This window comes from Pelophylax lessonae (genome assembly GCF_965119305.1).
Source record: "Pelophylax lessonae genome assembly, chromosome: 10".
NCBI lineage: Eukaryota > Metazoa > Chordata > Amphibia > Anura > Ranidae > Pelophylax > Pelophylax lessonae.
In genome coordinates, this window is record NC_138777.1 from 217928370 (window position 1) to 217955213 (window position 26844).

General features: G+C 44.9%; 1 protein-coding gene across 1 annotated transcript in view; it reads left to right on the forward strand.

Moving 5' to 3' along the window:
- The window catches only part of VPS35 (VPS35 retromer complex component), a gene marked incomplete at its 5' end in the record, with an annotated part of 180023 nt that overhangs the window by 105613 nt on the left and 47566 nt on the right, over positions 1–26844 (forward strand). The window lies entirely within an intron of this gene.

Sequence of the window (26844 nt, forward strand, 5' to 3'; positions counted from 1 at the left end):
TGCATTCTTGTATATTGAGGGGCACAGGACGTCTGTCTCCTACAGGAGGATTGGAAACTGACGAGAAAAGAAAAATGTAGGCCATCCAAAGATAAACCCCTTCCCACTACCAGCTTGGCTGATTTTTTTGCTTGTGTCTTAGATCATGGGTGTCCAACCTTTTGGCCTCTCTGGGCCACATTGAGTGTAGAGAAATTTTCTCGGGCCGCATATAAAATATATACTATAGTTAAGGTATGTAATAAAATGCCGCCGCGCCCCCCGCACTAATTTAACACCACTAGAGGATGATCAAATTAAATGGAATCCGTATACAGAGGTTTACTTCTTATGAGAGATAATAAAGGAACACTCTTAACCACCATGACTACTTCATTGATTTGAATTGGTCATGGTGGTAGGAGTCAGAAACACTGCACATGCTCCCCTCCTCCCCTCAACCTCGCCTCTACCGTTAGTTGGAAGCTGCTGTGGCCGTGTCCCCGACCCGACTTCCTCCCCCGCAAAAAAAAAAATTGTCAGGGGGCAGTGGGCCGCATTACCTGTGTTTCTGCGCCGCATGTTGGACATGCCTGTCTTAGATTGATGGACATCTTTTCTACAACTCTGCTGTGCTAAGGTGTTTTTTTTTTTTTTTGTTTGTTTTTTTTTTGCTCCCATCCTCCTCCCCTTTTTTTAATTTTTTTTTCCTTTTTAACCCCTTCCCACCCAGTCTATTGTAAAATGATAGCTGGGCGGGAAGGGGTTAAAAAAGAAAAAAAAAGACTACAGTGGGGCACAGCATTTATTAGAACAGAGGAGATTGTAGTTACAGCAGTAAGTGGGTTAACAACCACTTCAAGATAAAAAAGTCTTCTGTGTGCAGCAGCCCCCCTAATACCTGAGCCCATCTTTATCCAGTGATGATGCAGGAGTGTCTCCGCTGCCCGGGACTCCCCTCCTCATTGGCTAAGACAGCAGCGGGGTGCGAATGACTCCCGCTGCTGTTAATTAAAGTCAGTCAGCCAATCAGGAGAGAGAAAAGGGGCAGGGATGGGTCACAGCTCCATTGTCTGAATGGACACAGAGCTGTGACTCGGCTCTGGTGCCCCCACAGCAAGCTGCTTGCTGTGGGGGCATCTAATGGGAGGGAGGGGCCAGGGGCACAGAAGAGTGACCCGAGAACAGGAGGCTCTGGGCCACTCTGTGCAAGACCACTGCACAAAGCAAGTAAGTATAACAGGTTTGTGTTTTTTTTTTACAATCACTTGTACAAATAAGCTATAGAGGCAAAATGCCTCAGACAGCAATTAGAAAATCGGTCAGTGATGAATATAACTAGTGCTGACTGAGCAAAAAAATAAATAAATAAAACATCCAGCCTCAGTATAGCGAGACACTTAGTACCTGTGATCTTATTATAAGAACCGCTGGAGTCATTCTGTGCCATAGGAGTGAAGAGAACAGCAAGTTTCTGAATGTTTTCTTATATTCATATTCAATACAAAGGCAAACCACAGTTAAATTGGAGCTGATGCAGCAAGACCTATCCCTTATTTCCATCTATTCACAAAAATAATTATCTGTAAGCCCAACATTAGAAATCTGCAATGCGTCCTCTTCTACTGCACAAATTTGGTATTGTAAACGGCTCAAAATGAAGTCCCTAATGGCACTTTTCCACTGCAAGTACCGGCTCGGCTCCACTCGGCCCTGCTTGGCTCAGTTTGTTTTTCTACTGCATGGTACGGTGTTGGAACGGTTCGGTACGGTTTGGTAAGGTTTGCTTTTCCACTAAAGTAGTAAGTGGGTGGGATAACAACGATTCTCTGACCAATCAGTGGCTAGTAGTGACAAACAGTCAAGGCTTCATGCAAAGGATTGTGGGATATGGTACCGGTACGGCCCTCTTGGAACCACAACTGAGGTGGTACTGTTTAAGCGAGCCTTACCGTTCGGTTCCATGTAGTGGAAAAGCGCCACCGTACCGAACCGTTCCAACACCGTACCATGCAGCGGAAAAGCGCAAAAGCGTGCCGAACCGTTCGGTTCCATGTAGTGGAAAAGCGCCACTGTACCGTACCGAACCATTCCAACACCGTACCATGCAGTGGAAAAGCGCAAAAGCGTGCCGAACCGTTCGGTTCCATGTAGTGGAAAAGCGCCACCGAACCATTCCAACACCGTACCATGCAGTGGAAAAGCGCAAAAGCGAGCCGAACCGTTCGGTTCCATGCAGTGGAAAAGCGCCTTACTTAAAAACCTTTAAAACTAATAAAAATTACAAGAGAAGTTCAAATGAACGTCCACCTTTTTTAAACTTTAGAGCGGACCCATCATCAAATATATTATTGTGAAGTGCCGCGTGCGAAGTAATGTGTCAGTGAAACGCGTCAAGCTGTTTATGACTTCTCTCAGATCAATACCTTCATCTACTTTTCTCTCTTCAATGAAGGCGCCATCTTTTGTTTTAGGAATCCTCCTTGTCACCAATTTTGACACTGGATGATGCCTGAGAGTTCAGGGTGATCTGTATTCTGGGCTGAGATGCCGGCTCCGAGATGATGATCATGTAAATCCAGGGCTTTTTTTTTTTTTTTTAGTGGGAACGCAGTTCCGGCACTTACTGTATGTATTGGCAAGGGGTGCTGGGGTATGCTGCACCATCTATTGATGCTGGCTGCTGGAGGATCGATACTAGCTGGAGAGGATCTATTTTTGCAGGGGGGTCTATTGTTGCTGGTGGGGGACCTGTCGTTGCTCTAGGTGGGTCCTATATTGCTGGGGTTGGGGGGGGGGGGTCAGTTGTTGCTGGGAGAGATCTACTGTTGATCGATTGTTTCTGGCTGCCAGAGAGTCTATTAATGCTGGCTGCAGGGAGATCTGTTGTTGCTGCCAAGAGTCTATTGTTGCTGGGAGGGAACTTTGTGGCAGGTGGTCCATTGTTGCTGGAGGAATCTATTGTTGCCGTCTGGGTCACTATTGTTACTGGCTGCAGGGGATCTATGTTACTGCTTTTCTTTTTATGGATACCAAATTCTATGCAAATGACTTGGCACAAAATGATTCTTGGTTTGGTATTCTCTAAAAGGACTGGTACTGGAAGGTGGGTAGGGGTTGGAACCAAGGAATGACGCTTCGGGGTAGGTAGAGGGGGAGAAAAGGGCTGACTCGGAAAGGGGGAGTTCCTGCACCTAGCCCTGTGTAAATCCACTGTTAACAAAGTCTTGCCACCACAGCACCACAGCTTTCCTAGTTATATTGGCCATAAAATGCTCCACAAGGAGCTGGGAGGTCACACTGCCAACAGAATCTCATTCTCACCTCTGGCTCTTATTTTAATGCTGGAAGGATGCCCTCAGCATCTTGTTCCACCATTTCTAGGTGACTCAGACCGACCATCATTTATGGTTATGGTCTGAAAGGTTTGGGTTCCACCCTTTTCCTGTCAAGGAACTTCACTAGATCTGTAAGTGCTTCTTGGGCTTTTCAGTATCTAGCAACTGTTGCCCTGATTTGCAGGGCTGCCACCTGATCTCCTGTTACAGGCTTTGACTTCTACCAGGTGGGCGCTTCTGCCTGTGATCCCAGCTTCGGGCGTGAGGTCCTTCAGGCAGCTCTTAGAGCTGCAGGCAGTCCCTAGTTTTCTGGGGTTGTAGGGGGTCCAGTGTGTTGCCAGTGACCCGGCTCTGCTGTGATTATACGCAGCAGATGCCGATCGTTGGGAAGACTCACAGAACGGAGCCCTGCCTGTGTAAACAAGGCAGAGTCCTGTCCTGTTACTAAAAGCACCGCACACCAAAACACTGGCTAGGCACATATTAAACCCTTTGATCACCCTAGATCAGTGATGGTGGACCTTGGCACCCCAGATGTTTTGGAACTACATTTCCCATGATGCTCATGCTCTCTGTAGTGTAGTTGAGCATCATGGGAAATGTAGTTCCAAAACATCTGGGGTGCCAAGGTTCGCCATTACTGCCCTAGATGTTTAACCTGCTTCCCAGCCAATGTCATTAGTACAGTGACAGTGCATATTTTTTAGCACTGTATTTGTCTCACTGGTTCCGAAAAATTTCAGTGTCTGAATGCCCGCCGCAATATCGCAGTCGCTGATCGTCGCCATTACTAGTAAAATAAAAAAATGTCAACATGTATATCAGTTTGTAGACGCTATAACTCAATCAATATAGGCTAATTGGGAATTTTTTTCATCAAAAATATGTAGCAGAATACATATTGGACTACGTTTTATGAAGAAATTTGATTTTTTTTTTTTTTTTTTTTTATACAAAGTTGTCGGTCTTTTTTTTGTTTTTAGCGCAAAAAAACAAAAAAACCCAGAGATTATTAAATGCCACCAAAAGAAAGCTCTGTTTTGTGGTTAAAAAAAAAAAAAAAAAAAAAAAGGACCTAAATGTTATTTATGTAAAGCGTTGCATGACTGCACAATTGTCAGTTAAAGTAACGCAGTGCCGTATCACAAAAATTGGCCTGGTCATGAAGGGGGGTAAATCTTCTGTAGGACAAGTGGTTAAACAATACAGGTTGGTCATCTACTTGCCCCCAGCCTGCAAATGAAGGGGTATAACCGTCTTAAAGTGGTTCTAAAGGGAAACTTTTTTTTTTTTGTTTTTTTTTTTTTCTTTCTAGCTTTATGCATTAAAGAGGAAGTAAAGTCTTGGAAAAATATATATTTTTTTTACCTGCTAAGTAAAGGCATAATGTGACACTTACCTGCAAACGAAGCCCACGTCATCCCCACTGGAGGCCGCATCCATCTTCACCCATCTTCCTTCAGGGTCTGCGGACTCCGGCTGTACTACTGGTGCGGGAGCAAGGCTCTAAAGAAACTGCACGTGCGGCCGGCCGTTCCTTCAGAGCGCATGCGCCGAGGACATCATTGGCTGCATGCAATGTAAATAATCTCCTAAATGGTGCATGTTTAGGAGATATTTACAGTGCCTATAGGTAAGCCTTATTGTAGGCTTACCTATAGGTACAAACAGTACCCGGGGGTTTACAGCCAAGATAAAAAAACCTTGTGTACAGCAGCACCCCTAATACTTACCTTAGCCCCATCTCTATCCAGCGATGTTGCACTAGAGCTTTGGCTGTCCGGGCTCTCCCTCATTGGCTGAGACAGGAGCGGGCGCCATTGGCTCCTGCTGCTATCAATAAAAGTCAGTGAGCCAATGAGGAAAGAGAGGGAGCGGGGCCGAAGCTGTGGATGCCTGTCTGAATGGACACACAGAGCGGCCGCTCGACTCTGGTGCCCCCATAGCAAGCTGCTTGCTGTGGGGGCACTCAGAAGGAGGAAGGGGCCAGAAGAGCAGAAGAGGGACTTGAGAAGAGGAGGATTTGAGCTGCTCTGTGTAAAAGCAACTGCACAGAGCAGGTAAGCGCCGGTTCACACTACCGCGACGCTACTTCCCGGGGCGACCTCCGAGATCTCGGTGCGAGCAGCGCGCCGCGACCTCGGAGCGGCCGCCACGGACTTCATAACATTGAAGTCTATGGCAGTCGCCTCCTGGTCGCCCCAAAGAAGCTCAGGACCCTTTTTCTAGGTCAGAGCGACTTGTGTCGCTCCTATTAGAACGGGTCCGTAGCTTCCCTATGGGAGGCGACCTGCGGCGACCTGTGAGGCGACCAGGTCGCCTCACAGGTCGCCCTAGTGTGAACCGAGGCTTAGTGTAACATGTTTGATATTTTTAAACAAACAAACTAAGCTTTAGGCTACATTCACACCTGACCGTAGCGTTTTTCGCGCGTTTTTTACCGCGATTTTTGCGGCGTTTTTTACCGCGATTTTTACCGCGATTTTTGTGCAGGCGTTTTTAGATTGAATAGAGATCAATGGAAAACGCCTGTAATCTGCCCAAAAAGAAGCTCATGTACTTTTTTGAGCGTTGGGCGTTTTGTATACAGCGTCAAAACGCTCAGATGTGAACAGGGGCCATTGAAATGAATAGGATTTGTGTTGTTGGGCGTTTTGAGAGCTGATCCTAGAGCAGAAAAACGCCCCAAAACGCCTAGATGTGAACGGAGCCTAAATATCTCTTTAAGGGCACCAGTCTACTCATCCTGTTTGACATCTAGCCTGGACCTAGTATTTAGGTTTAAAGGAACTGATTTAAAGGCAATTTGTTTCTTATGGTTAGCTGGTGGACAAGACAGGTTCACTTTAAAATGTAATGTACTTTTTTATCCTCGAACAAAATGCTTGCTAGGAATAAATCATCTCTCTCAATTTTTACTTGTTAGCAAAAGTGACAGCACAATGAATGCAGCGTAATTAACCGGAATATTCACCCAAATATGACAGCTGGATCTCCGTTGTCACAGATCTGTCTCTATTATCCTGGACAGGGATATTTGCTTTCATTGTCTGCAATGCTTAGAGCCTTTTGTGTTTGCAGTAAATTACTTTTTTAGCATCCAATATCCTCATTCTCCCCCCTGTCTATTCATTTTTAATATCCTCTTTGATATTCTGAGATCACACAGGATGTCTGGATAAGAGTGAGCTGGTCGTTCTAAATGTCGCTATGTGGCGTATTTTTTAATTTTTTTTTTGACAGACTTCTTCTCAGGTTACGTTAGCGTGGAATGCCATAATCTTTTGCTGCACTGGGAAACATTCTCAGGTTTGCAGAGAGTAATTAAACTGCCATTTTGTAGTCTGTACTATTTTAAAGAGACTCAATCACTTTGCTCTGAATGATCAAGGTGACTGGGTCTCTTTAAGCCTTGACCCGCTTCTAGTTACCTCCTTTAAACTGCCATTCTCCTTTGTCAGAGCCACTGATGCTACCTGGCTTTGTGGGAGCATGTGACCTCATATGATGCAGCGTCTAGACCTAGTGGCCATTTCTCTTTCCTTCGTTGGTGGACACCGCTCCTGATCTTCATAACCATTGGGTTATACTGCCCCTACGGGAGTAGGACACTAGACAGAAAAAAGTCTGACTACGCCTATGGGCAGTCCCAGGGGTTATACTCCCTCTCTCTGCTATAGGTACAGTACTCGGGTTTATTCTGTTTAGTCAGGAATAAGGACCTAGTTCTGTGCTGGGATCTCTGCTCCTGGCAATTTTTTCTTTGGATAGAATTTTTTCTGCTGTGTTTTTCCTGTGAGCGCTACAATCAACTGCCAGACTGAGTGACAAGCTGGATAATCTAGATCCAGTGGTCACCCCAGTCTTGTCAGCGAGCGCTCGCAGATCTCTGCGCTAGGTCGGCCGCGACATAGCCCCACTGGATGGGGGCTGGGCTGCGAGATAAACACCTTGCGGTGTCTCATCCCGAGTCGTAGCGTTCCTCCTTGCCGACAACCCTTATTTCGATGGGGAGTGGTTCTGTCTGGAGCGGTGCCCACCCGCTTCATGGTATGGTGAGTAGCTGTACCCCCTCTCCCCCTAGAGGGTTTTGGGGTGGATGTGGGCCCCTCCTTGAGATGGCCGGACTCCCAGGTTTCCCTCCTTCCCATCAGGCACCCCCCTTTCATCTGTCCCCCATTCTCCCCCCACCACTTATGCTGGGGCTGTGTGGGTGGTCTGGTCCTGGGGTGGGGGCAGGGCGCTATACTGGCAAAGGGGCCTGGGGGGTGCGCCACTGGCGACCAATCGGCTGTCCCTGGAAGCCTCATGGCGCCGCTGTTTTGTTGTAGCCTGTGTGATTCTATGCACGGCGGCCATGCTTGTGTAGTCCGGCGGTGATTTGCCATTGAAAAGAGCGGCAACCATGACAGTGGAGCCCTGTGAGTGGCGATTTCAGAGGTGGGAGCCCCTTATCCCCTGGTGCTGACTCCTGGGTCCTTTCAATTCCTGATCGCCACATGTGGAGTGCACGATATCCTGGTGGCGGTGGGTGCCTGTGTCTGCTGGGTGGTAAGCCTGGTAGGGTTCTCCCCCCCCCCCCCCCCCCCTCTGCTGTGGATCGCTTGATGCTTTGTGCCTGACGACCGGGTGGTGCTGCCAGCGCGGTGGGGGTTGTCCCTTGCAGTGTTTTTTACACTTTTTTTTGTGGGGTCCCCCTGGTGACTTATTGAGTCTTTGGCGCACATCTCTCCACCTGATCTCCTCTGTGTATCGATATACTGACGGTGGTTATGGAGTCCTTTGTGTCCCGGGTGGAGGTGGCTTTCGGGGGGACGGGCTAGCAATAAGCACCCCCCTGCCTTCCCGTGCCTCATCTGTCTCCTCGGATCCTGAATCTGAATCAGGACGTGGGTCACCCTGCTTGGTCTGCAACCACGTGCCCGGAATCCTCTGATGAGGAGGATAATTCCTCCATCTGCATCCACGCACGAAAGGGTGCTGGTGGACGCACTGATTGTATCTGTGCATGAGACCTTGAAGATGGAGAACACAGCTGGAGGCGCAGTTTCCCTTTGGCACTCACAAGCCATCCAAAGCAGCAAAGGTGTTTCCTTTCCCCGCCTATTTTGACAAAATTGTCGCTAAAGAGTGGGGGTCCCTAAGCGATTTTCTAGGCGTTACCCCTATGAGGAGTCCCTTTTTTAAGAGGTGTACTGTTCCACCAGTGGTGGACACTCCGGTTTCCAGATTCAACAAGGCAACCATGATTCCGGGTTGAAGAGTCCCTGGCCTTTAAGGATCCGGCTGACAGAAAGGCGGAGGCTTTGGCCCGCAATATGTACGCTCTGGCTGGTTCGGCACTGAGGCCGGTATTCACCATTGCCCTGGTGTCGCAAACTCTGACCGAGTGGGCTAAGCTTTTACGCCGTGACCTGGAAGGAAAGCGGCTTCCCCCCCGCCTTTGCGAAGCTGGCGGACCACCTGGTCCAGGTGCTGCAGTTTATCTGTGATGCCTCTTTGGATCCGGCTCCCCTAGTGGCTCGGCTCTGTTTCAGCAGTGGTCCTTCGGTGTGTCTTTTGGCTCAAATGCTAGTCCAGACTTCTAAAAAGGCCTTGACTGATCTACCCTTTCAAGGAGATCGCCTGTTTGGAGTTACCCTGATTGACATCATTAAAGGTCTCGCAGGGAGGAAAACTTACCTTTTTTCTTCTGCAGGCTACCAAGAGCAAGGAACCTCATCGTAGACAGGGGCCCTCCTTCTCATAGGAAGGAGGGCCCTGCTTCTCATAAAACGTCATAGGAAGTTTTTTCGTCCCTCAGGGTCGACTGACAAGGGCTCGAAGCCTTTTAGGGCCGCCTCTGGAGGATCCAAACATACCTGGTCTGGCAAGCCGAGAGCGGGCTTCTCTAGATCCGCGGACAAGGCTCCTTCAGCAAGAAGGTACGCCCTCACCCGTATCGGGGGTGGGGGGGATGTCTTTGCTGGTTTCCGGACCCGTGGAGTTCCCTGGTACAAGACAATTGGGTCCACGAAGGCATACGGTCCAGCTATAAGATCGAATTTCATTCTTTCCCCCTGGAAAGGTTCTTGCCTTGCATCTTGCGCCTTTCTCCCAACCACTTACAGAGTCTGTTTGGGGGAAGTACAAGACCTGTTACTTCAAGGGGGGATTGTCTTGGTTCTGGCCTCGGAACACTTTCAGGGTTTTTAACCAAACCAGTTTACAGTCCCCAGAAAGGAAGGCAAGGTGCACCCAATCCTGGACCTGAAGACGCTGAACTGCTTTGTGCAGTTGAAGAAGTTCAGAATGGAGTCCATTCACACAGGGGTGGCATCCCTGCATCAGGGGGGATTTTCTTGCCTCTATTGACATCAAGGATGCTTACCTTCACAATCCACTATAGGCTGGTCACCATCGCTTTGCCGTGGGAGAGGAGCATTATCAGTTTGTGGCGTTACCCTTTGGTCTCGCCTCTGCTTTGGTCTTCACAAAAGTGTTAGCACTGGTGCTAGCTTTGTTACACTAATGGGGGATCGTGGTACTGGGCAACTTCAATGACCTTCTTCTGTAAGTGGAGTCTCCTACTGCTCTGGTGGAAAACCTGGAGATCACCATACGAACTCTGTGGAAGTTCGGCTGGATTCTGAATTTTTAGAAGTCTGCTCTGGTTCCGTCCACAAAGCTGGACTATCTAGGTCTGACTCTGGATTCGGTCTTAGTCAGAGTACTCCTTCCTTTGGAAAAACTCCCAGAAGTACTTGATCTTAAAAAACTGGTATCAGTGCATCCCTAGTAGCAGCTATAGGAGGATATGGAGGAAGAGGAGAAGGGAGAGGAGTGTAATTTTCCACTCTGTATACGCTGATATGTGTGGCTCTATAGTCAGGTGGGCTGCACAGATAAGAAAAAGGAGGAAATGAAGAGTGTAGAAGGGATATGAAGTTGAGCATGCTCTGTAGAGGACACTCAGGCTGCAGTGGGGAACAGAGAAGAGGGGAGGGACAGCTGAAGGCAGGATCAACCAAGTATATTTCACTATACACAAAATAAATGCTTTAGTGGCTTTGTGAGCATGCACACTCTTGTTATATAGCATGTAATTCATAGTCTGGGCTTAATGACACTTTAGGCTGGTCAATACACCAATAGATTTTTTGCATTCAGCCTAAATAAAACCGCTTGCTCCATCTGTACCTTACAGAGCAGATGGCCAGATCTCCAGCTGCTGGGGTGTTTTGACAGTCAGCTGTCAGAATGCCTGAACACTGGCTGCATCTGATTGAATGCAGGCACTGTTCTGCCCTCCATTTTCTGCCAGACTTGAGGCCACTTTATCAGAAACTGTCTGAAATGTGCTCCTTGCTTGGTAAGCTTTATGGAGGTTTTAGCACTGGAATAAAGGAGGTAGATGTGCTGCTGGAGAGGTGCGTATACTTACCTCTTCTATTACAGGGGTGTGCCGTTTGCATTTTATTAGGGTCTTGACAAGGTCACTAAGCTATAGTTGCATGTGTTTTGCTGTAACAATTGTTCTTTTCAGCTCTTATTATTTTCAGCTCTTATTGCTGAAGATCGTTCTGCCAAAAGAGCCACTTTTGCCATCAGTTTGCTGTCTCCAGATCTCCTCTTGGCAACTTCCATGAGCAGTCGACTGCAGTATTCTCTTAGCTGTCCTGTGTTTTTAATAGACCTCATTTATTTATTTCCTGTAACGTTGCGCAGTTAAACGGATTGTAAACGACCACCCTGTAAAACAACCTATTCAGTTTAAAATATAAATGAAATGCAAAACATTTATGTATAGATATTAACCACTTAAGACCGGAAGGATTTGCCCTCTTCCTGACCAGGCCCTATTTTGCAATTCGGCACTGCGTCACTTTAACGGACAATTGCACGGTCATGCAACGCTGTTCCCAAAAAAAAAATGATGTCCATTTTTCCCCACAAATAGAGCTTTCTTTTGGTGGTATTTGATCACCTGTGTGTTTTTTTTTTTTTTTGTTTTTTTTTGTGCTATAAACAAAAAAGGGACAATTTTGAAAAAAAAAAATTTCACATTCTGCAATATGACATTCTCAAAAGAAAAAAAAAAATGTAAAAATTTAAAGTTTTTTTTTTTTTTTTTTTTTTTTTTTTTTTTTTACATTTTAGGCCAATTTGTTTTCTGCTACATATTTTTGGTTAAAAAAAAAAAAAAAAATCACAATAAGCGTATTTTGATTGGTTTGCGCAAAAGTTATCGCGTCTACTAACTATGGGAAAGATTTTCTTTTTTCTTTTTATTATTTTTTTTTTTTTATTTCTTTTTTTTACTTCTTTTTTTTACTAGTAATGGCGGCGATCTGCGTTTTTTTTTTTTTTTTTTTTTTTTTAACTGCGACATTTCGGCTGACAGATCGGACCCCTAGCTGACACTTTTGGGGGACCAGTGACATTACTACAGTAATCAGTGCTAAAAATATGCACTGTTACTGTAATAATGACACTGGCAGGGAAGGGGTTAACATTATGGGTGATTAAGGGGTTGATTGTGAGCCTAGGGGAGTGATTCTAGCTGGGGGGGGTGTGGATTCTGAAATTACCATAGAGACCTGTGATCCTATATAGAAGGATCACATGGGCTCTATGATTATTTCAGGGAGAAGAACGGTCAGCTGTGTTTACAACAGCTGACCGTTCCTCTCTCTCAGCGAGGAGCGGTCGCGGGTGTCAGGCGGCTATGGGAGCTGCATCGGCCCCTACCCTCCCGAGAGCAAGCGCCGTACGTGTATGGCGATTCGCTTGGGAGCGGCTGTCTGCGGCGGGCAGTCGTAAAGAGGTTAAAAAAACCTAATTACCTTTTTTTTCTTATTATTTATTTTTTTTTTATTTTTTTTTTAATAAGTTAATGAGAAGCAGCAGTACACTGAGCTTCCAGTGAATGGCTGTGTAGTGGGGGCACATCAGGGCAAGGCTGATCTTGTGAGAGGAACAGGCCACCACGCTGTGCTCTCCTGCTTAGTGTGGTCAGTTTTCAATAGGAAAGCAGAGGAACTGGCAGGAACACACCAGGGATTTTACATACAGGAAGCAATACAAAGAGAACAGGATACTTTCACGTACAAGCACATGGTAAAGCCAGGACAAATCAGGAATATGAAGTGTTGGGGTAACCAACACTTTAAATGTAAATCCGCACAAAACCTGGTGAGATTGAGTTCTCAGCTTTCTTCTGCAGCTCTGGTTTAATCGAGGTCACCAGCAGTCCGTTCACACCGCTCCTCTTCCAGGCAGGAAGGCATTGATTAAGTTCTCTCCTGCCGAGACTTGTAACATTTCCAGCGGTGGTTTATCTTTTTGGACGCCGGCTGCTGACAGCACTTCATTTTCATTGAATAGAAGCAATTTTCTATGAGTGTCCCCTGTGCACTGCATAATGACACAACGCTATATTTGCGCTTACCATGTCCCTCATCCAGAACTTTCTTTTTCTGTTTACAGTGTGAAAAAAATACAGCAGTTGGGGGGGGGGGGGGGGGGGTTGGAAAACGAAAAGGAGGTCCAGCTGGGGAAAATTGAGCCATGTTCTGAGTTGTTATAAAAATAGTTTTAATTGTAGAAAGAATCCTGCATGTATTATGGAAAAGCTATCCAGTCTGACAAATTACGTGGAATCTGAGACCCCCCTGGATCTCACACTTTCTGAAATCTTTGATTTATCTTCTCTTTGTTGATTGATTGTTAAAGAGTAGCTCCACTTTCATGGGGAAAAAAAAAATCCGCAAACAAAGAAAAAAAAATATAGCGTATACAATTGCAACACAAATCTTATTGTAATTAAATGTTATTAAAAATGACCTTTCCTTTTCAATCTGCAGCTGTTGTAATTTTCTGAAATTGCAATGCAATATGGCCGCCTGGAGGTGTTCTGTACACAGAATGTATACTGACCACACCCCCAGAAACATCATTTCCTGCTTGTGTGATTGGCTCACCAATTTTCCCAGAAGTCTGCACTAAGATACAAGTCAGATTTCTGGCATCCCCTGCAACAAAAATCTCATTTTTGGTGAGATACTCCCAATAGGAACACGTCTAAAGGGATGCAGGCCCAGCAGATTTTCCTCATTAGAGCCCTGCAGCTGTTACAGATATGTAGCACCCCCAGGGATTCCCCTGGGTTACCCATAGCAACAGTCTGTAAAACGTATCACTTTAAGATTTGGCTCAGACAATGAACAGTCCAGGGGATTTAGTTCTTGTGTTTTATTTTAGAACTTGGATGGGAGAAGGGATGAGTGGGATACTCCAACTTTGAACTATGCACAATATAGAGGACAACTAGCTGCAGTGTATGCGGCAAGGCCGCTGCTTCACCTTTGCCACAGAAGTGAAGATAGCTGAATATGCTCCTATTAAAGTTACTCTTCAGGGTCTCAACTTGGCACCCCCTTTCTTACTTGCTGTGCATGCTAGCCCTTGTCCACTGACTGTCCTTTGGAGTGGCCCCCTTCCTGGGCAGACCCCTGGCAAGCTTCCCGGTACTCAGACACTGTTTTTGCCTGGGTCTCTCTGCCTTCAGCTCCTCTTGTCAGCATCCACCGGACTTCCTGGCTCACCACCGGATTCCTGGTCCACTAGGCTGGCTGCCTGTGACCACTTTCCACCCTGACAGGAGGAAAGACAGCCGTCGCCCTCCTCCTGGGACCTGGCTTCCCGCTCAAAGATGCCCTGTCACATGTGTCACTGGCTTTTATGACCAATCCCAGAATGCACCACGGTTGTGCCAACCCACTGGGACAGCCACAAAAGCCTGTGTCACTGGCTGGGTTTCCTCTACTGTCCAACTGGCTCTCCCATTGGATACAGTGGGGACACTCCCTCAGACCAGATGAATCTCACTCTGGACACATGCAACAGGCAGAACTAACAGATCAGGCTCCCCTGATAAGCAGGCAGAGCAAAACTATGCTTGTTCCTAGAACCTGTCTAGGAGGGTTCTACAGATAATTATGAAATCGCTCCCATTAGACCCACTCAGCACAGAGGAACAAACAGTGATTTCTTCAGAATAACAAAAGGAAGGAATCTGCAACAAAGTTTGTTACAATCCCTGCAATGCACAGAGATCTCCCAGAGGGCAATGTTTTTTTTTTTTTTTTCTCAACAAAAGTGAAGTTACGCTTTAAAGGATAAGGTCAGGGTTTTACATGCTACAAATGTACTAACCCCCCCCTTCTACCCAATCCCCTGCTTTGGCAGTGAGTCGGGGATCCTCTCCCCCCTGCTCATCTCCAAAATCTAAAGAAAACGCTTCTGTGTGGGGCTCCGCCAATGGATTACAACTACCTTGCGGCTGCCGTCTTGTAGTTCTCAATGAACCATCACGGCATTCTTTAACGCTGTGGTAGTTCATTGATTCTTCTTGTCAGTGTAAAACAGACAGACAGCTCACACTGACAGTCTGCAGGAGACCTGCATGGCACTAGCGATGCTCTCCAGGCTCCTAAAAAAAAAAAAAAAAAGTCTATGTGCATTTTTTTTACCTGCAAAAAAATGTGCAATTGTTTAATTTTTATTTATTTTATTAAAAGATGAGCATAACCTTATAGTCCTGGTTCACATTTATGCGATGCAGGAAACGCAGCGAATCCTGTGCGTTGTCCGCAGTGCATTGCATTTGCACGGCATCCATTTGATCTGCTGCGGGTGTCAATGTTATCTTAACCCCTTCCCGCTTTTTGTTTTTTAAAGTTGCATTTCTGTTTGTCAAAAAGCAATATTTTTGTTTGTTTATTAAACTTGGTTTTATTTATAAAGACCTTCTATATCACAATGGCTAAGAGCCGGTCCACACTAGCGCGACTTGTCAGGCGACTTGTCAGCCTGACAAGTCGCGATCCCTCGCGGTCCATTGACCGATACATGACCCGTTCTAATAGGAGCGACACAAGTCGCTCCGACTTAGAAAAAGGGTCCTGTACTACTTCGGAGCGACTTGCATAGACTTCCATTATGTGAAGTCCCTGCAAGTCGCTCCGAAGTCGTGGCGCATGGTAATGCACAAGTTGCCCCCGAAGTAGTAAGGAGTCGTGTCGCCTCAGTGTGAACCGACTCTAAATCTGTGTCTGTATTGCATGTTCAACCCTTAGTGCCGGTTCACACTTGTGCGGCTGTGGAGATCGCATGTAATTCGGAGCGCACTGCTCCTTCATTACATGCGATCTCATGTGCGGTGCGAATTTTGTACACTTTGTATGGCTGAATTCGCACTGCATCCGCACCAAAGACGCATAGGAGGCATTTTTTGAGCCGCATCAAAATCGGATCGCACAGTGGTTCACACTTGTGCGATCCGATTCTGTGCGTACTGTCAGATCGCACTGCGATATGCAATCAAACTGGGGGTGTCGTTAACTTTTAATTGACACCCCCTGCGCATCGCATAGGGCAGTGTGAACTGCCAGATGTGCGGATGCGATGCGGGAACACGCTGCATATTCGCAGCGTTCCCGCATCGCACAAGTGTGAACCAAGCCTTAATACCAGAAATAATAACATATTAGATTTTTACTCCAGGAGTATATAATTCGTTTGGAATTTTCGAAATGTTTAAATAACTCATTACAATTTACCTGAACCCATTCGATTTGTAGTTGACTAAAATGTATTGGAAATTTTTGTCAACTAAAATTGACTAAAATACGACTAAAACTAAAATGGGATTTTAGTAAAAAAAACTATGACCTAAAACTAAATCGAAATTTGATGCCAAAATTAACACTGGTGAACGGGCACTAAAGCTTCAAAAATAAGTTGCAGTGAAATTTCTAATTCCACATTTGCTCAGTAAACCGTGAAACATAAAAATTTTCACATCTCAAACATCTGTGTTAAATTCCCAATACTGTTGGCACAGATTGAATCATAATCGTGTTCTTGTTCCAATTCAAATAGTGAAACCGGTCCCATAAATCCGTGTTAAGCTGGCCATAGATGGGTAGAATTTTGATTTAAAATTTTTTAGAAAAGAATGTTCTAAGAATTTTTTTTTTCTAATAATTAGTGGGGTCAAATCGACATTTGTTTTTGACCGCAGTGATGGGAAAATTTTCTTGAACGAGTTTCTAACAGTATATGTGGTTTAAGTTAAGCTGCAGCTGTGTCAAGCTGCAGCTGCCAAAACCGGCAGAATATTAGCATGCATAAGAAGGGGATGTATTCCAGAGCTAAAACTATAATCCTACCACTTTATAAAACTCTGATCCAACCGCATCTGGAATATTCTGTTCAGTTCTGGTCGCCAGTCCTCAAAGGATTTGTTGGAGCTGGAAAGAGTCCAGAGAAGGGCAGCAAAACGAATTAGGGAATTGGAGGACCTTAATTATGAAGAGCACCTACAAGCGCTTGATTTATTCTCCCTAGAGAAGAGACGCCTGAGATGGGACATGATAGTGATTTTACAAATACCTCAATGGTGATCTCGACATAGATAAAAAACTATTCAGTCGTAAGGAATGCATGAGGACTCGAGGCCATACAATGCAATTAGAGGAGAAGCGTTTTAACCTCAGGATACGCAGGGGGTTCTTTACAGTTAGGGCTACAAGACTGTGGAATTCTCTACCACAAATGGTAGTTACTGCTGGGAGTATGGCTAGGTTTAAAAGACTCTTGGATGTACATCTCAAGGATCAAAACATTCACGGGGTTGGGAAATGATTACGGCCACACACACCTACACAGGTTGAACTGGATGGACTATTGTCTTTATTCAACCTTAACTACTATGTAACTAAGTTTGGTAAAGTCCACTCCTTGCAAAATCAAATGTTAGAAGCAAAGTCTTTCAAATGACAAATTAATGTTCTGTGAATTTTCCAAAGAATTTTGGTTAGAAATTAGGTTAGTCTATGGCCAGCTTTACGTTCTTCCACCTATGTTCTAACATCTCAATAGATAACCAAAAGGCTCACCAGACTTCACATAACCCTTTATGTCATGCACTTCTTTATACTGTACACTTCAGTTTGGCTGATAGAGCATCCAGGCTCCTTCTCCTTCCACCGAGATTCCCACCAGGCTGAAAGGGCATCCAGGCTCCTTCTCCTTCCACCAAGATTCCCACCAGGCTGATAGGGCATCCAGGCTTCTTCTCCTTCCACCGAGATTCCCACCAGGCTGAAAGGGCATCCAGGCTCCTTCTCCTTCCACCGAGATTCCCACCATGCAATGTGCCCTCCATTGTAGGAGGAAATAGTAATGCTCTAGTTCTCTCCTCCTCAGGTTATGGTCTTGAAAAACCACCTCTTAATCCTCCTCCACGCATCAAAGCTATACCGGCATGTAGACCAAAAACGCTTTCATAGTGTAGTAATAGTATAGTAGTATGTAATATATAAAAAAAAAAAAATCACCAAACTGCTTTATTTCAAATTATTATGCTCACAAATAAAAGCAGTGAAAACCGCAATCTGTCTCACATCAAACCTAAATCGCGCTACTTCCGGGTGTCTCCTGTGTATGACGTCCCTTCTGCTTGATGCGTTTCGTCATTACGACTTCCTAATTCTATAATTTGGCACAGATTAACTTGTACTGCAGCATACCTTAGTGTACATACTCCGTGTTGTGGTACACTGAGTAAAAAAAAAAAAAAAAAAAGTTGCTCCGTATTGGCAATCTATTCTGAATTAATGGACTGCCTTAGCACAACACACATTAATGTGCAAATAGTGCTTGCAGTGGAACAGGCTGGTGTGTAGCGAGCCTACATCTTTCCTATTTTCTTAGTTTCACTTTACATTTGAGTGTTTTTCCTTTTTCCATACCTTTTTCTGTACATTTTAACAAGTACCAAAAATATTTTGAACAAGAAGTTCTCTACCCAAAGTAGTTCCTCCCCACCACCAGTTGAACCCTGGGTACGGAAGGTGAACAGAGCCATCCATGCTCACAGACTTGATGTGGATAAATCATGGACATCCACCTTTTATCGTATAAAATATTCACTAGCATGGCAATGGCAGTCCCCACCCTTGGATTATCACCTATAACTTGTGCACCCAGTAGGGCTTAGTTGTAGTACTGGGTTTTGTGAATACCGGAGGTCTTGCCTCTTACCTTAAGCCTATATGTTGCCTTACTGCTATGTGGTCACATTGTCTGTATCTAGACAAAAGGGACAGTCCCTTTTGTATAGGGTCCTGTAGCTTACATTCTACGAACGGTTCTTTGACTGTAGCGGGTCTTCTGCCTCTTGGAATCATGAAGTTCTCTGATCTTGGAGTTTTCCGTCCTTTGAGTCGTCCTTTGAGTCCTCTTTAGCTCCATCAGGTGTGACTGTGCCTTTTTTCCTTTTTGTCTGATTTTTTTTTTTTAGCTCAGTCATGCAAGATTTTATTATACAAACCCACCCAGTTACTTGCTGACCCTGATTGCAGAGGTGACATTCGCACACCTGTACCCTCTGCTGAAGTTTCTATATCTGATTTCCCAGAATTCCTATTGGTGGTTTACCATTTTGTAGATCTAGATAGACCATGTACAGGTACTCCAGATGTTCCTTCCACTATCTCAAGTTGGCTCAGACCATACCATCATTCATGGTCTCAAAGATCAGGTTCAGATCCAGATACGGTAGTAAACTGCAAAATAAAAAACATAACATTTTCCCCTGCAAAATAATAGCGTAATGTTGCTAGTAGGCATTGCATACTAGCACATTATGAAAGACTTGCCTTAGAATGAAGCCCTCCAGCAGTGCCCTGCCATCTTAACACAGTTTTCCTTCTGGGTTTGCAAGCTTCGGCAGTTTGACTGGTTGTAACGTAATGCTCGCGGGAGCTGCGGCTTGGACAGCATGCCGTGCATTGAGAGCTCAGTGTGCATGTGCCCGGTGATATCACCAGCTGCTAGTATAGTAAATATCTCCTAAATGGTGCATGTTTAGTAGATATTTACTGTACCTACAGGTAAGCTTCATTTTAGGCTTACCTGTGGGTACAAGCAAACAATGGGGCTTTACTACCACTTTTACATCAAGCTGCACTGTACTAGATCTCTGCTCACCTTTTTGGGCTTTTTGAGATCAAACATCTTTGTCCCAGATTTGTAGTGCTGCCACCTGGTCTTCTGTCCCCCAAGTTCTACTAGGTGGACTTTGCGGCCTTGCCTGAAGCCAGTTTTGGGGGCAAGGTCCTTCATGCAGCTTTTCGTGGGCAGACCCTTGTTTTCTTGGGCTTGTTAGCAGTTTGCAGTGTTTCCTACCCCTCAGTTGGACTTTTTGGATGTCCTGAAGTATTAAGACTTGCGCTGTCACTCAATAGATGAGAAATAAAATAGGATTTTTTGGACTCCTTTTCTAGGAGTCCATTGAGGGACAGAGGTTCCATCCCTATGTGTTCTATGATCATGCTTCCAGTACTGGTTTGCTCCCAAATTGAGGCATGTGGCTGGTAGTAGAGTTTTTTTTTTTTCCCATGCTTTCCCACATATATATATATATGTATGTATGTATGTGTATATATATATATATATATATATATATATGTATGTATGTATGTATGTATGTGTGTGTATTTATTTTTTTTCTTTGCAAGTGCCCAGTCTCTCCTGTAGGTGGCATTTTAACCAAAAAGGTCTAAGACTTCCTGTGTCCCTCAATGGATTCCCAAGAAACCAATTTTTCAGTGCATACAGAAATCCTATTTTATTATCTGCTCTGTGTTAAATTAAATTTATTCAGATTAACAAGTTCAATGTTGGAAAGTTGTAGGTGGGTAGATATTCATGTTTGTTATGAATTCCCTTACTGGTAAGTACATAAAGTTTCCCTGTTGGAGGATAAGGAGCTCCTTCGTGAAGCATATGCTGAACATCAGGAATTAATAAAAAACAGAGCAGGCAGTAATGGTAACCGGGACAAACACACAGGAATTAATTAAAGCAGCGACCGTCTCCAGCGCAGAACGGGTGCAGGTTGGGAATTGGGGGCTGTTTTGTTTTCGCAGGAAATCCTTTGCCCGGTGCCTGCCGGTAGCTGTTTGATCAATCCAAACCAATTAAATAGGTAATGAATGAGATAATGAATCACTTAGCATTTGCAGGAGAGCCCTCCTTGGTATCCTGACTCGTTTACATAGTAGGAAATCAATCAGAGTTTGGAATTAACACAAGGATCTGCAGAGATGGTCGCAGCCACAGAGTTTTTATAATGCAAATAAGGATCTTCATTACAGATAGAAACCCAGGTGATGGAACATCTGCTGGTCAAATTTTAAATGAAATGTGATTCTTTTTAGATTTTTGCTAAATTAATCTTATAAATGTAAAGCTTAACCCCGTGAGTTCAGTTTGCTAAAACATTGCGTTTCAAAATCCTTTCCTTTTTTATTTTATAGTTTTAAAGCAAGGTTCCACTCTAAAGTGGAACTTCTGCTTATCGGTCTTCCCCCTCCAGTGCCACATTTGGCACCTTTCAGGGGGGAGGGGGGGGGAGCGGGTACCTGTTTTTGACAGGTACCCTGTCCCCACTTCCGTTGAACCTCACTGCGGCGAGGTATGTCAGAGGTTCGTCCCCCTACTCCTCCCTCTGCTTCCTGGCCAATTTCCCAGCGCAGCGTGCTTCGCACATGCGCAGTAGTGACCCAGCCATGAAGCTGCAAGGCCGGGTTCCCTTACCGGCAATGGTGGCGGCAGCACCCTACAGCCGATGGCAACATCGGCTGCGGTGCCGACATCGCTGGACTCTAGTACAGGTAAGTGTCCTCCTAATTAAAAGTCAGCAGCTACAGTATGTGTTTCTTTAAATAGTCAAGGTGGTCCAAATGAACTGTTTACTTCACTTAGAGGCAGGACCTGTGAGGGCTGTATGAACCATTTTGTAGGGTCTGCTATATACAGTACGCAGTGTTGTGTTTGAACCGTGGGATAGGAACTTCCCGTCCTCTCCCGGAACAAAATGGCTCAACATCTCAGCCATTCACAGGGAGCTTTGTATTTTGTTAAAGAATACAAAGCTTCTTCTGGTAGGCTGAAATCACGACAACATCAGCCCACCTCTCCACCTCCACTAATTAGATGACACCTTGTATTCATTTATAGGTTGCAAAGCTCCCTGTGAATGGCCGAGCAGTGCTTAGCCTGACACAATTTTTGTTTTGGGACAAGAAGTTCCTGTCCTGCTGCCAAAACACTGCCCTGAAGATCATATGCGATCACAGCCTCTGCATCCATTGGCAAAATAAATTGTTCGTTTGGACCAGCTTAGTCCAAACAAACTATTCAAAGTTCAATGAAACCTGGAGTTCTGCTTTTAACTTTTTTTTTTTTAATCATCCTGGTGATCTCCTGCAGCTACTTATGCCTCGTACACACGCATCGATTATTGGCTGTGAATTTTCGGCCAACGTCAGATCGGCCGATTTTCGGCTTGTTAGTATGATGCTTTCGACAACCGATTCCGACTTTTCGGCCAAACAAAATCTGGTGTGCAGGCTATAAAATTTTTGTTGGCCGTCAACAGAACGGCCGATTGTTCCTTATGCCCTGTACACACTATCAGATTATCTGAAGACTTTTGTCTGCAGACTTACCAAAACCATATAATATGAGGTCAAACCTAAACACTTTCAATTTGTATGCAATCCGGCAGGCCCTTGCACTACATAGAAAAGGTAAATCTGAAGACAAAAGTCTTCAGATAATCTGATAGTGTGTACAGGGCATTAGTCAGTACAGATTTCGGCAGACAAAAATCTGATGAGCAAGACTGGGCATGCTCAGAGAAGAAAAAACACACGGAAAGTAAACCAGAACATGACATCACTTCTGAAGTTGGTTTTTGTTGGCCAAGAAAATTCGTGCGCAGTCTAGAGCACATTTCAACCAACACAACAACACTGGACAAAAGACGGCCGATCGGTCGGCCGATAATCGTTGCGTGTGTACTAGGCATTACTGTCTGCATGTGTTCCTAATAGGAAGCCATGGGCACATACCTATTCACACAGAAACAGGAGAGATTGTTGTGTGTGGGGTGATATGTCAGAGTGTCAAGCTGCCCCCCCAGTTATGCATAGCAAACAGGATATGGGTCCCAGAAAAGTGGGGTTTAAATACAAGATTCAAAAGTTTATTGTACACATCTTAAAACAGTCAGAAAAAAAGGACTGGATAAGAGTCCAGACCTATTAAAATATAGACATATTAGGCCACAACAAAATCCGCTAATGGGCATATAGTGGAGCCAATGGGTGGCGATTCGGAACCGATAGTCCCAACATGTTTCCGAAAATGAATTTCCTTTTTCAGGGCAGATGGCACAGGATATGTCTGTCTATTAAAAATAGTAGATATACAAAATCAATCATACATACAAATATTAAATGCAAAAATAAGTTTCACAGTGATCCAATGTTAGGTAATATACCATAACAAGGAAGACATGTATCACAGTCAAAATTACCCATGCATGTGTAAACCTAAACATGGCGGTAGAATGCTCCCACAGTATTTTTTTTACTGGGCAGATGGTCCTCATTTACATAAGTGGGGCCACCGGCAGATTTGCCGCAGGATCACTTTCATGGGCGGTGGGAGAGGTGCCCCCCCTCGCCGCTTCCAGGATGTTGTTCCCCATTATCGGAGCCGTCAGTAGCTGGGAAAACGATCCGGTCCTTCCCCTCCTAGGCAGGAAGTCAAGTGAGGGCAAGATGGCCCCCACTTGGCTCTATGGCCTTGGAGGACCGGAGCAACGTCATACGTAGCTTCCTCCCAACGCTCTTAAAGGGCCCATTTTTGTTCATGGTGGGAAAAAAAATGACTTTTTTTTTTTTTTTTTTTGACCCCAGATCTCACATTAAAGAGGACCTGTCCTGCCTATTTCTATTACAGGTGATGTTTACATTTCTTTGTATTAAAAGTGCTAAAAATTTTCCATTGTGGACCGTGCTCTGCTCAGCGGGGATCGATCCGCCGATCCCCGCTGAGCCGGCGGATGACAGCTCCGCCTCCGCACTGTGTGCGGAGAGGGAGGTGTCAGAGCCCCGCTGCTCTCTATGGGGAATCGGATGAGAGCGGACCGCCTGTCCGCTCTCATCCGATCTCATCTGATCCGATCCCCAGGACGGATGGAAAATAGGGTTTCCATCTGTGCAGATTTCACGGACAGGATCGGATGCGGATGGCAGCGGGTGTCAGTGGACATGTCACCGCTGACATCCGCTGCTCCATAGGGCTGAATGGGGCATCCGATCAGATCCGCCTAAAAAACTGACAGGCGGATCTGATCGGAACGCCTGTGTGAAAGAGCCCTAAAAATAAAAGGTAAAATAAATAAGGAAAAAAAAAATATGTGAACGCCTCATCCCTCCGAGCTCGCGCTCAGAAGTGAATGCATATGCAAGTCGCGCCCACATATGTAGACAGTGTTCAAACCAGACGTTGGGTATCCCCGCGATCATTTGAGTAAGAGAAATCTAGCGATCGTTCTATCTTTCACATTATAGAAAAAAATTGGGCTAACTTTACTGTTTCGTTTTTTTTTTAAATGCAGTGAAATTTATTTTTTTCCAAAAAATTTGCATTTGAAAGACCGCTGCGCAAATACCACATGTCAAAAAATATTGCAATGACCGCCATTTTATTCTCCAGAGTCTTTGCTAAAAAAATATATGTACTAAAATCTAAAATATTTGGGGGTTCTAAAGTCCTTTTCTAGCAAAAACTACTGATTTCAGCCTGTAAACATGTGTCAGAAATAAGCTTGGTCTTTAGGCCCTGCCATCTGAGCGTATTTCAGCTCGTAAAACGCTCATATGTAAGTTTCAAAACACCCAACAAGCGAAATCCCATTCATTGGCCCCTGTTCACATCTGAGCGTTTTGTCGCCTGAAGCTCAAAGTACATGAGCTTTTTTGTTGGCGGATTACAAGCGTTTTTGTTAGATGTCAATGCCTGCCTCCAAACGCCTGCAAAAAAAGCCCAAAAAAATAAAAACCCACCTGAAAACGATATGCTCAGGTGGGAATGAAGCCTTAAGTGGTTAATTGTTTGTCAGTTCTTTCTGTCGGTGGTAGCTCAGTGTCACATGTGGGCACTATCTAGAGTGGTCTGCATGCAAATTTAGTCTTCCAATTGACAACCCTCTCTTTCAGACGGACATCCAATCTATAAAGTTACAGAACTCTTTTGAAGAGTCAGCCCACCTCCTTGCATCAGGGCGGAGGGCTCTTGAGAGGAGTACTGAGGCAGGGTGCTGTGATGGGTTTTTTTTTTTTGGAAGCAATGTACAGCCCCCTGCTGGCCCCTCCCACCAGGCATGATTTGTCTGCATTGCATAGAGAGGCACAGAGACCAAGCAGTGACATCACTGGGACTAAAATTAGGTATATAAATAAAATTGGGAAGGTTTTATTTTTCAAAATGTAATTGGCATGGTCATTAACAGGGAGGGAGGAACCAGGGAAGGCAAAATGTAATTGGCATGGTCATTAAAGCGGAGTTCTGGCCTCAAAATCGACAAAATTGATTTTGGGCCATCCGCTTGCTGAGTGTCACCTGAAAAACAAATGGATTCTCCCGATTTTGTTTTGTTTTTTTTTTCTTTACTTGTTTTTGAAGAAAATATACTCCCCTTCCTTCTATTTCCTCCCTCTGCGGCCGCCCCCCGCGCCGTCTCTTCCTGTTTGCGATGACTCCTGGGAGCTGAACGTCATCGCTCCCAGGAATCAATGCGCCTGCACCGGCCCCGCTCGTCACTTCCGGTGCAGGCGCGTCATTCCCTGCTGAACAGCTTCTGGGCATGCCCAGAAGCTGTGCAGGGATGCCGCGCCTGCACCGGAAGTGACGAGCAGGGCATTCTGGGAGAACAGGACACGGAAGAGGACGCAGAAGAGGACGCGTTGGCTTTAGCTGCCCACACCTGAGATGGCAGCGCTGGAGAAGAAATTTTAAAGGTAAGTATTTCTTTTAAAGGTAAGTGCAACCCGGGACAGATCAGAGGCTATCCATTGTGGAATGTACTAGCCCTGACTGTCCCGGGGGTATTTTTATCTAAATTTCACCCCCGAGGCCGGAACTCCGCTTTAACAGGGAGGGAGGAACCAGGGAAGGCAAAATGTAAACAGATTGCTAATTACTAAAACTTCAGCGTTGAGGCAGTTGGTTTATTCTTCTGTTGAGTAGCTCTAAACGTGGGTTTTAATTTCAGATCCGGTCTGCGTTCTGCATACATTTTGGTATTTTTTGTTCCTGTGTTAATCTCTCAGCACTTCCACACTTTTCATACAGTAAATGACATGTTACTTAGGTAGCAATTTGGTGTGCTCTTATACGGCGTGCCGTACTTGATATTATTTTTGCCCCCTGATTTAATTATTTTCATGTTCTGGAAGTGATCAAAAAAAAAACCTGGGGGGCGCCTCATTGACCTTACTGCATTCTGATCTAATTTACCATATCAACGCCAGTCACCGGGTTTCAAGACGTTTCTCCACAACCTCCCAGTGAGGACAGCCTACGCGTTTTCTCAATCTGCGGCTATAATTGGCATTCCCAAGAGCTGCGTCTATTTAGACTTGTCCAATTAAGCCTTGCTTTTGCCAAAAAAACATAAAGTTTCTCTGCAGTAAAACCTCTTGGCAGCATCTCGAAATAAGTAATTTGCTAAATGCTTAATGTGTCTTAGCAACCTCATTAAGCCATGCCCTGTTTATAAGCAGGTATGTTGTAAAATTTGTAGTTTGTACCCTTTAATTTAGGAGATCAGTGTTCTGTTTTGAAAGAGAACTGGGGAGCATTAACAGTGAGCACACGTTTTCATTTGAAATTTGCAGAGTTCCAGGCAGATGTAAAAGACCTAAAGTGGTTTCAAAGGCTAGATATTGTTACCTTAATGCATTCCCTGCATTTGCATTATAGAGGTGGTCAATCCAGCAATCGTAAGAAATTTCCGGGCCACCTGCAAAGTAATGGCACAATGTGCTAGTTTGCATCGCGTACGTGCACATTACAAAAGACTTGCCTTTAAAAAGAAGCCTTCCTCACCGCTGCTGGGGCTTCCATCTTCACCCGGTCATCCTTAACCACTTAAGCCCCGGAAGATTTTACCCCCTTCCTGACCAGGGCCTATTTTGCGATTCGGCACTGCGTGACTTTAACTGGCAATTGCGTGGTCGTGCGACGCTGTACCTAAACGAATTTGACGTCCTTTTTTTCCCACAAACAGAGCTTTCTTTTGGTGGTATTTGATCACCTGTGCGATTTTTTTTTTTTTTTTTTTTTTTTGATCATGCGCTATAAACAAAAAAATGCGTAAATTTTGCAAAAATAACAATATTTTTCACATTTTTTTATATGAAATTCCCCCCAAAAAAATGTGAAAATCTAAATTTTTTAACATTTAGGCCAATTTGTTTTATGCTACCTATGTTTGGTAAAAAGAATCGCAAAAAGCGTATTTTGATTGGTTTGCGCAAAAGTTATTGCGTTTACTAATGGAAAGATTTTTGTCTTTTTTTTTTTTTTTTTTTAATGAGTAATGGCGGCGACCTGCGAT